Here is a 10,000-nt window from a genome sequence, read left to right as displayed (position 1 = left end):
TCTGACTCCCCCCTCCGTACACCTCTGACTCCCCCCTCCGTGCACCTCTGACTCCCCCCTCTGTGCACCTCTGACTCCCCCCTCCGTGCATCTCTGACTCCCCCCTCCGTGCATCTCTGACTCCCCCCTCCGTACACCTCTGACTCCCCCCTCCGTGCATCTCTGACTCCCCCCTCCGTGCACCTCTGACCACGGCACATATGGGAGGTTCACTAGTGTGGTCTACCCAGGAGTGATTTCATACACCCCCGGCTTTTACCCAAGTACCATTTTATGTAGCTGACTAAACTCCACTTTTCTGATGAACCCCACCAAGGGAGTGGAGTAGAGACCAGGCTTTGTGGAATTCAGCCACATCCATTTGCCCAATGTCGACAAAATGTAAATGGTGAAACGCTAACCTTGTACCTATGTTTGCCCTCTAGTTGGGTGCCTTTTCTTTGTTTGCTGAAATCCATATTTTCAATAAGTGTGAATCAAATACAACCACAGGCTGCTTCCTTGTGGAGATTCAATTGGCACGTGCATTGGCACTGAGTTGTCGTCTTACAGAAGCGGCAATGAGCAAACAGTCTGATTGTATTTGGTTAACATTTATTGAGAAAGTATGGATTTCAGCAATCAAAGACAGGCACTCAACTACAGAGCACAAACATAGGTACAAGATAAGCGTTACATAATTACTATTGACGTTGGGGCGAGTCGATGTAGCCGGAGCTGAATACCCCAAAGCCTGGTCTCAGCTTCACTCCGTTGACGTGCTCATCAGAAACCTCCTTCACCGTGGGAACTTTAGTCATTTGATGTGGTAATGTTACATTAATACCTGTGTTATACATGTGCCCTTGGGTTTCCTTTATACACTTCTGGGGTCATGCACCTGAGGACCCTGTAACTTGTGATGGGGGGGATGTATAGTTACGTATCGTCATATTATCCTGAACAAAAATATAAACGCGAAATGACACATTTTCTGCTGAGTTACAGTGCCTTGCGAAAGTATTCGGCCCCCTTGAACTTTGCGACCTTTTGCCACATTTCAGGCTTCAAACATAAAGATATAAAACTGTATTTTTTTGTGAAGAATCAACAACAAGTGGGACACAATCATGAAGTGGAACGACATTTATTGGATATTTCAAACTTTTTTAACAAATCAAAAACTGAAAAATTGGGCGTGCAAAATAATAATAAATAAATAAATGAATAATTTTGCACGCCCAATTTTTCAGTTCAATTTAAATAAATTCATTGGTCAGAAGTCTATGGATTTCATATGACTGGGCAAGGGCACAGCCAATCAGAATGAGTTTTCCCCCACAAAAGGGCTATATTTCAGACAGAAATACTCCTCAGCACCCCCCCTCCCCCCTCAGACAATCCCACAGGTAAAGAAGCCGGATGTGGAGGTCCTGGGCTGATGTGGTTACACGTGGTCTGCAGTTATGAGGCCCGGTTGGACGTACTGCCAAATTCTCTATAATGACGTTGCAGCTTGTGGTAGAGAAAAGAAAATTCAATTATCTGGCAACAGCTCTGGTGGACATTCCTGCAGTCAGCATGCCAATTGCTTGCTCCATCAAAACTTGAGATATCTGTGGCATTGGGTTGTGTGACAAAACTGCACATTTCAGAGTGGCCTTTTATAGTCCCCAGCACAAGGTGCACCTGTGTAATGATCCTGCTGTTTAATCAGCTTCTTGATATGCCACACCTGTCAGGTGGATGAATTATCTTGGCAAAGGAGAAATGCTCACTAACAGGGATGTAAACAAACTTTAAGAGAAAAGCCTTTTGTGTATATGGAACATTTCTGGGATATTTTATTTCAGCTCATCAAATCATATCAAATCAAGCTTTATTTATACAGCAGATTTCAGACATGCAATGCAATGTGCTTCAAAGAAAACAAACAAAGGTAGAAAAAAACTACACAACAAACATAAAAGGATAAAAACTAAAGAATAACAATAAAAACTGAACGACTAAAAGCACCCTGAGGAAAAGCAAAGTTAAAAAGGTGTGTTTTAAGATCTCTTTTAAATATGTCCACAGTTTTGTCCCCCTCAGGTTCTCTGGCAGGCTATTCCAGGGTCTGGGGGCATAATAACTAACGGCTGCCTCTCCATGCCTGTAGAACTAGTCCTAGGTTCATACCAACACTTTACACGTTGCATTTATATTTCTGTTCAGTATATTTTGGGACAATATTGTATTTGATCAATTTGCAAGTAAATAAAAAAATAAATAAAAATGTGCATTAGCTAGCGCTTGTCGGCTGTACCTGCGCCAAAACTCTGGTAATTTTCATCCTATAGCTTGTTCTCCACCTTTAAAAATAAAAAGTGAGCCGACGCCCTCTTGTCTCTCTGCAGCAGATATACACTGTGTACAAAACTTTAGGAACACCTTCCTAATATTGAATTGCACCCCCTTTTGCCCGTAAAAAGAGCCTCAATTCGCCAGGGCACGGACTACAAGGTGTCAAAAGCATTCACCAGTGATGCTGGCCCATGTTGACTCCAATATGTCCCACAGTTGTGTCAAGTTGCCTTATCCCAAATTAATTACAGGAGCAATGGCACATCAACAGATTTTTCATTTAGTCGGCTCGGGGATGCGAACCAGAGACCTTTCGGTTGCTGGCGCACCGCGCTTACCCCTCTAGGCTCTAGGATGAACACACATCAGGCCTTCCGCCCTGAGGGATACTTATTTGAAAATAGTCTCACGTGAACTGGGAGACAGAGGGAGGTAGTGGGAAGGAAAGTGAATGTGGAGCACACAGACAGACAAATGGAGATGGAGGAACCTTGACATCTTATGTTCAAATCCGTCCCCCTCATGCACAGTGCTACACTGCCACAGGACCCAATTATCCTGTGCTGTCCATAAATTCTGCCCATGTCACAGAGATTAGGCACCCTTATCCATCAAGAGCAGGTGGCCTGTTCCGACTGGGTAGTGTCCTTGTGCACTAGATGACATGAATGCATTCTGCTGGATAGGGCTCAGTGCACTGTATGGCATACAGCCCCCCGCCAGTGTTAACACATTACATTACACACCGTACGGCTGTGAATCATCTCTAGTCGTTAGGTCTCTGCCTGGTTGTTGGACACGAAGGAAATATGCCTCTCATCAGACACGTACGACGCATGTGTTCATCAGACATGGTCTCTAGCTGGCTGCTGTGGAATGAGAGCGGCGCACTCTGTGGCAACTGATCACGTGTAACACATCAGGTCACCCCTGGGAGAGAATAGAGGAGAATATAGAGGATATGTTGCTCTCCCTCCGTCTGTCCCTCCCTCCCGCCATTCTTCCCTCTCGATCTATCTCTGTCTGGGTGTAATCTCTGGGTCCAGCTGTGCCCTGTTTGAGGGATCTATGAAGGAATAAAACCACTCGGTGTAGGCTCGTTATGAGCACCGTCCGTCAGATTTATAGACTAGGCCTAAAGCACCCTGCATACGCACCACAGCCATCACTCACTCTCTCTCTCTCTCTCTCTCTGTCTCTCTCCCGCACTCTCACTCAACACTCACTCTCCTTTAGTAACTTATTTACTCACTCGCTCACCCACCCACTCACTCACTCACTCACTCATTCATTCTCCCTCTCGCTCTCTCTCTTGTTCTCTCTCTCGCTCGCTCGCTCACCCACTCTCTCACTCATTCATTCTCTCTCTCGCTCTCTCACCCACTCACTTACTCATTCATTCTCGCTCTCTCACTTGTTCTCTCTCTCGCTCGCTCGCTCACTCACTCACTCACTCACTAATTCATTCTCCCTCTCGCTCTCTCTCTTGTTCTCTCTCTCGCTCGCTCGCTCACCCACCCACCCACTCATTCATTCTCCTTCTCTCGCTCTCCCTCTCTCTCTCTCTCTCTCGCTCTCTCTCTCCCTCTCTCTCTCATCCAGTCATTCTCACACACTCTCTGTCAGCCAGGGTGGGGTGGGGTGGGGTGGCGAGAGGGAGGAGGAGGAAAAAGATGGATGGATGAAGGATGGTAGAGAAAGATAGAGGGCAACGGGGAGTAAGTGAGAGTGTGGAGAGTAGAGGACCTGAAAAGAAGAGGCCAAGCACCAAGTATCAACCCAGATAAGGAATAGGATGTACTGTATATGTGTGTGTGTCTCTAGTATACAAATAGGCCAGGCTGGAGACATTGAGACTGTGGGGCTGGATGGATGTCCTTCTCTGTGTGTTGTTGAGGCAGGGTATCGATCGAGACAGGGGGAGAGAAACACGCAGAGCGATTAAGACACTGTGGCGACACCGACAAAGAACAAAGTGTGATTGATACCAAAATCATATCCATCCTCAGCCCAGACTTTCTGAGCAACTCACGGCCAGCTAGGAGATTGATGTCCTCTGTCGCGGTACAATTCAGATGGCCTGAGGAGAGAGAGGGGGAATGGGACTGTGTTTGTGCCTGTGTGTTGTCATCCATCTTGGTGTGTAGGCCACTGTGGGTTTGTTCCCCGTGTGTGTGTGTGTGTGTGTGTGTGTGTGTGTGTGTGTGTGTGTGTGTGTGTGTGTGTGTGTGTGCGTGGATTGGTTCCATTGGTCACATTGAAGACAAGTTGAACTGCAGCCTATTGATGAAGAAAGTAAAGTGCAGAGAGAGAGAGGTGTAAAGAGAGGTTTGATACAGAGGCTGAGCTGAGAGCCACAGTGCCGGTCACATCCTGTAGAACAGGCCAGAGGTTTATCAGTGTGATGTCTAAGCTGTCTGACACACACTGCCCCTGTGCTCCCTCCATCTCTTCTCTTTCTCCTCCCAGAGGCCTCGTACAAGGCCAAGCCTCAGGGGGATCTCTCCCTATGTGGGGTAGCGCTCTGTCTGTCTGTCTGTCTGTCTGTCTGTCTGTCTGTCTGTCTGTCTCTGTCTGTCTGTCTGTCTGTCTGTCTGTCTGTCTGTCTGTCTGTCTGTCTGTCTGTCTGTTTGGTATCAATATGTGAACCTATCAGCAGTAGTAACTCCACAGTGTCCTTTAATCTGGAATTGTCCCGGTACTGTAGGTTGTCTTTGTTGAAGAAGTGGTTGTTGACTGTTTGTTGGTTGTTGTTGACTTTGATCCATGCTCTTTTCTAGGAGGTGAGTCCCTTCTTCGTAGTGCCAGTCTGTAACAATGAGCCGCCCCTCTTGCCAACTGTGGCCCAGCCAAGAAGCACACACCCTTTACCATCGCCAGCATCCCGACTGAGATCTGGCTTACCCTACCGTCTCACCATCTGTGCGTGTGTGAGTGTGTGTGTGCGTGCTTATGCATGTGTGACTCTGTGTGCGTGCGCGTGCCTGCGTGTGTGTTTCTGCGTTGCAGGTAGTTAATCCCGAAGCCTCTGTAGATGCTCAGACGGCTCTCCGCCACATCACTCAGTCAAGACATATGCTGAAGGTGACAAGGAGAACTGCTCGGCTATATATTAGAATACTATACACCGGGTTTCATCTTTTATGCTCGATGAATAAGATGAATCTCCCTATGTGTAGAGACAAGCCCCTGCCCTCAGTGACACACACACACACACACACACACACACACACACACACACACACATGCCCACACACAGTATGAACTCACCTTGCATTCACTTTACATACAAACCAGACATGTACAGTTTAACCCCGATCTCTCTCTCTCACACACAAGGACTTACACTTACTCACACATTTCTCTCATTTCTCTGCCGACACTACTCTCGTCCACATTATGAAGCCCTAGTAAAAGATGTGACACATGTTCAGATGCCAGTACAGAAATTCGATTTAATATGGAGCGCCGCAGGATTCTATTTCAGCTTCATACACTGATCCAGACATCTGTGCGTAAACAAATCTTAGGTGAAGCGGCAGTGTGGGAGACAGAACAGAGAGAGAGAGAGAGAGAGAGAGAGAGAGAGAGAGAGATCACCAGGTCAAACAGAGGAGGCTGGTGGTAGGAGCTATATGAGGACAGGCTCATTGTTATGGCTGGAATGGAATCAATGCTAGGGTACCAAACACATGGAAACAACAACCCCCCTGAAACAGCTGCCCCTGCTCTACCCTGCAGATGTCAGCCCCCCAGGCCCCTCCCATCTCCAGGAATATAACCTGGAGACGGGAGGGGTCAGTCCCACATCATTAATGAGCCCATCCACACTACTCATCTGCTCTGCTTTTATAAGGGACTGACTCTCTCAAACTGTTGGTGCCGGTTAACAGGTTACATTAGTTAGCTAGCTTCATTATCATCACAGCGTCTGTTGCGTGGGTTTGCAATGTGTGTGTTTCATTGAGGCGGATACGCGTAATATGCGTGTGTTTGTTGCAGTGTTTGCGTCTGTGTGTGTGTGTGTGTACCTGTACCCACATTCATTGTTTTTGTTGTCGTTCCATGCGTGCGTGTGCATGTAGATGAGCTCTCCTGGCGTGTGGTTATAACATCTGGGATGAATTAGTATGAAATGATTTGTCTTGTTCCTCAGATTCAGGGCTCCCGTCTCAGTACTTTTCCATTTGGACCTGCTGTGCTTTCCATGAGGGAGTCTTCTATTTCATATCCCCGCCGCTCTCACCGTCCCCCTTCCTCTCTCTCCTCCTCCCTCTAATACTCCATGAATGCGTATTGTCAATCAATAGCGTGCCCAACCTTGCATGGCAGGTGCGTCTGAATGTGAACATGCTGCTGCACAGCATGTGACGGAGAGGAAGAACATGCTACAGCGCACAGGGCATGACCTTTTGTGTGTGTCTCCAGTGTGTCAGAGCAGAACCAGGGGACGTCAGTCAGTGTGACGCGGCTCTCCCCTGAAGTCCATTCAGCCTTAACAGGCCTGTTAGTTGCAGGTAGGCCATGTGGCCTGTGCTCAGTGTAAATGACTCCAATTACTGCTTGCCTGGATGGCTTATTTATGAGCCTGGTAACTAATGCAGCAGTTCCCAGGCAGCCCAGAGATGTAATTAAGACTGAGAGAGAGAGCTGGCAAGGGACACAGGACAGGTACAGGAGATTGTAGGGGGGGGGGGTGTTTGTCTGTGTGTGTGTTATGTGTTCCTGTGTGTGTGAAGGGCAAATATAACTGCTATACTATTTGTGAGCAGGAGAAGCAGAGAGAGAATCAGAGAGGAAGGGATTTTACTGATACCATGCAGAAACTAAGGTTATTTGAGGGAACATGCTTTTCAGGCTGGAGGACTGAGATAACCGTGTCTGTGTGTGTGTGTGTGTGACGGAGAGAGTAGGGGGGTGATAGAGTGAGAGAGAGGGCAAAAGAGAGAGAGAGAGGGCAAAAGAGAGAGAGAGAGGGCAAAAGAGAGAGAGAGAGGGCAAAAGAGAGAGAGAGAGAGAGAGAGCAAAAGAGAGAGAGAGAGCAAAAGAGAGAGAGAGAGCAAAAGAGAGAGAGGGCAAAAGAGAGAGAGAGAGAGAGCAAAAGAGAGAGAGAGCAAAAGAGGAACATTTGCCCTGATGTGTGCTCTGACAGGACAGACCTACCTTCCTTCCCCTCGTCAAGGAGCTCTTTTTTTAACCTGACATTTATTCTCAGCTATGAGGAGAGAGGGGGAGGAGAGGAGGATGAGAGAAGTACATTACAGGGCGAGGGTCAGCAAAATATCTTTATGAGAAAGGGAGGTGGGGAACAGGACAAGAGGGAAAGGAGAGGTGAAATGAAGGTTAGAGGAAAACGTGTTTATATGGAAGGGGGCAATCATAGTGGTATGGATGTGGAAGAGAGCAGAGCAGTGGTATTGTAGATAAGTGAAACACTTTAAGGATGGTGAGGAGTTGCACCAGTATGGAAGAGAGAAGCAGGAGAGGAATGTGAGGATAGGCCAAGGAGCGGGCGGCTGGGGCAGGTGTCGCAGGGCCGGGGAGTGGCCAGGGTAATGAGTTTGCTCCGTTGCCAGGTGCGTGGGGAGATGAACTCCAGCAGTTGCAGGTGGTGACCCCAAGGCCATGCACCTGCTCCCTCAATTACTGCAGTTGGGCTCTGCTACCCTGCATAGGGGCAACCCGGGTCGGGGCCAGGTCTACTTGGAGCTGTGTGTGTGTTTATTATCGCCTATAGGGAGTCTAGGCAGAGGGAGAACTTCAGCTATGACGAAGTGTTTGCCTTGAAAATATTACAGATATTTAATTATGGATATTGCAGCCTGCAAACTGAATTTTAAACTGTGGTCGGTATGGTCCAGGGCAGACTGGTTTAATCTGTCTAGCCTTTAAGACCGTATTCAACCAGCCCAGTTGGATCCGTCTGTAGAATGGCAGGTATAGACAGTACCCAAGGACACGTTCAGTTGCCAAACATTGTCGACGGTTCCAAAATGTTGTGTCTTGCTGAACACACCCCGGGGGAACTGTGGGAGCAGGCTGTCTGGCGGAGGTGTAGCCTGGGGGGGATAGGTGCTCCCCCTGGCAGCTCTTTTGTTCCTCTAGGGGGCCACTGTGAATCACACACCTAGCTCAGTAGAGATAGGCTTATGGAGCCGTTAGCTGACTGTGGAACCATTACCACCCCAGTGTCCCCAGTTTCCCATTGATGAATCACTCTGTCCCCATCTTCTCTCTCCCTCCCCCTCTCCCATCTCCATAGATTTGATCTAATCCTGACCAATCGTGCTGGAGCATAGCAATAGGCTCCGTTCCCTCAGGCAGCCTCATAATCAACCCAATTCTACTATCCAGTGTGTGGTGTGTATGTGTGCCTGTGTGTCTGTGTGTGTGTGTGTGGATTGGGTGGGTGTGCAGTATGTGGGTCTAAATGAATACTATATTACATATGATAAAACTATTAGGGTAAAATATAGTGTGTAAGCGAGATTTCTCGTGTGTGTGTGCGTGTGTGTGTGTGTGTGTGTGTGTGTGTGTAGGCCTATGCGCTGTCTATCTCTATCTTGGCTATGCATCTGTGTGTGTGGGTGTCAATACATGTATGAAAATATGCTAATGGCAGAGGAGGAGGGGAGACGGGAGTGTGGGTGGAAGAGATCACGTGTGAAGAATGTCTGTGTGCATATAGCTTTTGAATCTTTCTCCTTCTTGGCTGGTTCGCTACGTGTTGGGTCATTTTGTGCGTCGTGTCTTCACGTTAATGCTAGCATGTGTGGTCACTTTGACTAGAGTGTGTAGTGTATTTTGTGTAGTGTGTGTCTTTGTTTCAGTGCAGTGAAGCGGATGTTGTGACACATTTCAGGGTCTTGGAGCCAGTCACGGAGAAACATTTAAACAGCTAGCCTTGTGTGACGCCCCTCTTTATCTCGCTCCCTCCAACCTCTCTTTATTTATTTACTGATTGGCTATGGGGCTGGGTGTCTTACTGCTCATGTCTGTTTCTGTCAAGCTTGGTGTGAAAAATGTCTGTAAGGGTGCTTCCTACATGTGTCATTATGTGGCTCTTCATCTGTGTGTTACATTTGATGTGCTTTTTGGACAGGATTGCTGCAGTGTGTGTGCGTAGGCGTGCGTGCGTGCAGACATTCACACGCGCTCCCGGCAGTGTGTCTGTGAATCAGTTTGAGTGCATAATCTCCGTCTCTCACCTCCAGCGAGTACCTTCATCATCATAGATCATTCATCAGTCTCTCCCTCATGTTTTATGTAGACTCAGCTCTTAGCCCGGCGACTCGCCCCTCCTCTCTTTATCGAAGCGGTCCCTTCGCAGAGGACACTCAGACCCACATTACAGCTGAGGGAAACCTTCGATCCAACAGTAGAGAATGCTGTCTGATTCCGCTGCATCTCACTGACTTCAAAGTTCCAAACTCTGAAGTGGTTCTTTGTCAGATAACGTGATGCAGTGATGTCACACGTTCTCTTTTTCTTATCTTGGACATCACAGGGTCGTCTTTTCCTTCTTCCAGTTCTTTCTCTTTTTCATGACGCTTTTTCTTTTGGAAAATCCCCGTTGCTCTTCGTCTTCACCTCTGTCTCGTTTATTCACGCTCGCAAACGCCTCCCGTGCCACTCTCCTCCCTCTTTTCCCCCCATCTCTCCTTCCAGACTCATGTTA

The 10,000-nt window shown here is 47.8% G+C and overlaps 1 protein-coding gene and 1 long non-coding RNA gene across 2 annotated transcripts in view; one reads left to right on the top strand and one right to left on the bottom strand.

Moving 5' to 3' along the window:
* Positions 1 to 10,000, bottom strand: part of LOC149971375 (uncharacterized) — a 318,492-nt gene that overhangs the window by 63,491 nt on the left and 245,001 nt on the right. The gene's annotated exons all lie outside the window — the stretch shown is intronic.
* The window catches only part of LOC110506389 (coiled-coil domain-containing protein 102A), a 69,314-nt gene that overhangs the window by 41,954 nt on the left and 17,360 nt on the right, over positions 1 to 10,000 (top strand). The gene's annotated exons all lie outside the window — the stretch shown is intronic.

This window comes from Oncorhynchus mykiss, chromosome 26, assembly GCF_057628025.1.
Source record: "Oncorhynchus mykiss isolate SJ-2025 chromosome 26, ASM5762802v1, whole genome shotgun sequence".
Lineage (NCBI taxonomy): Eukaryota > Metazoa > Chordata > Actinopteri > Salmoniformes > Salmonidae > Oncorhynchus > Oncorhynchus mykiss.
The sequence above is the reverse complement of the archived record's forward strand: the minus strand, read 5'-3'. Positions and strand labels throughout refer to the sequence as shown.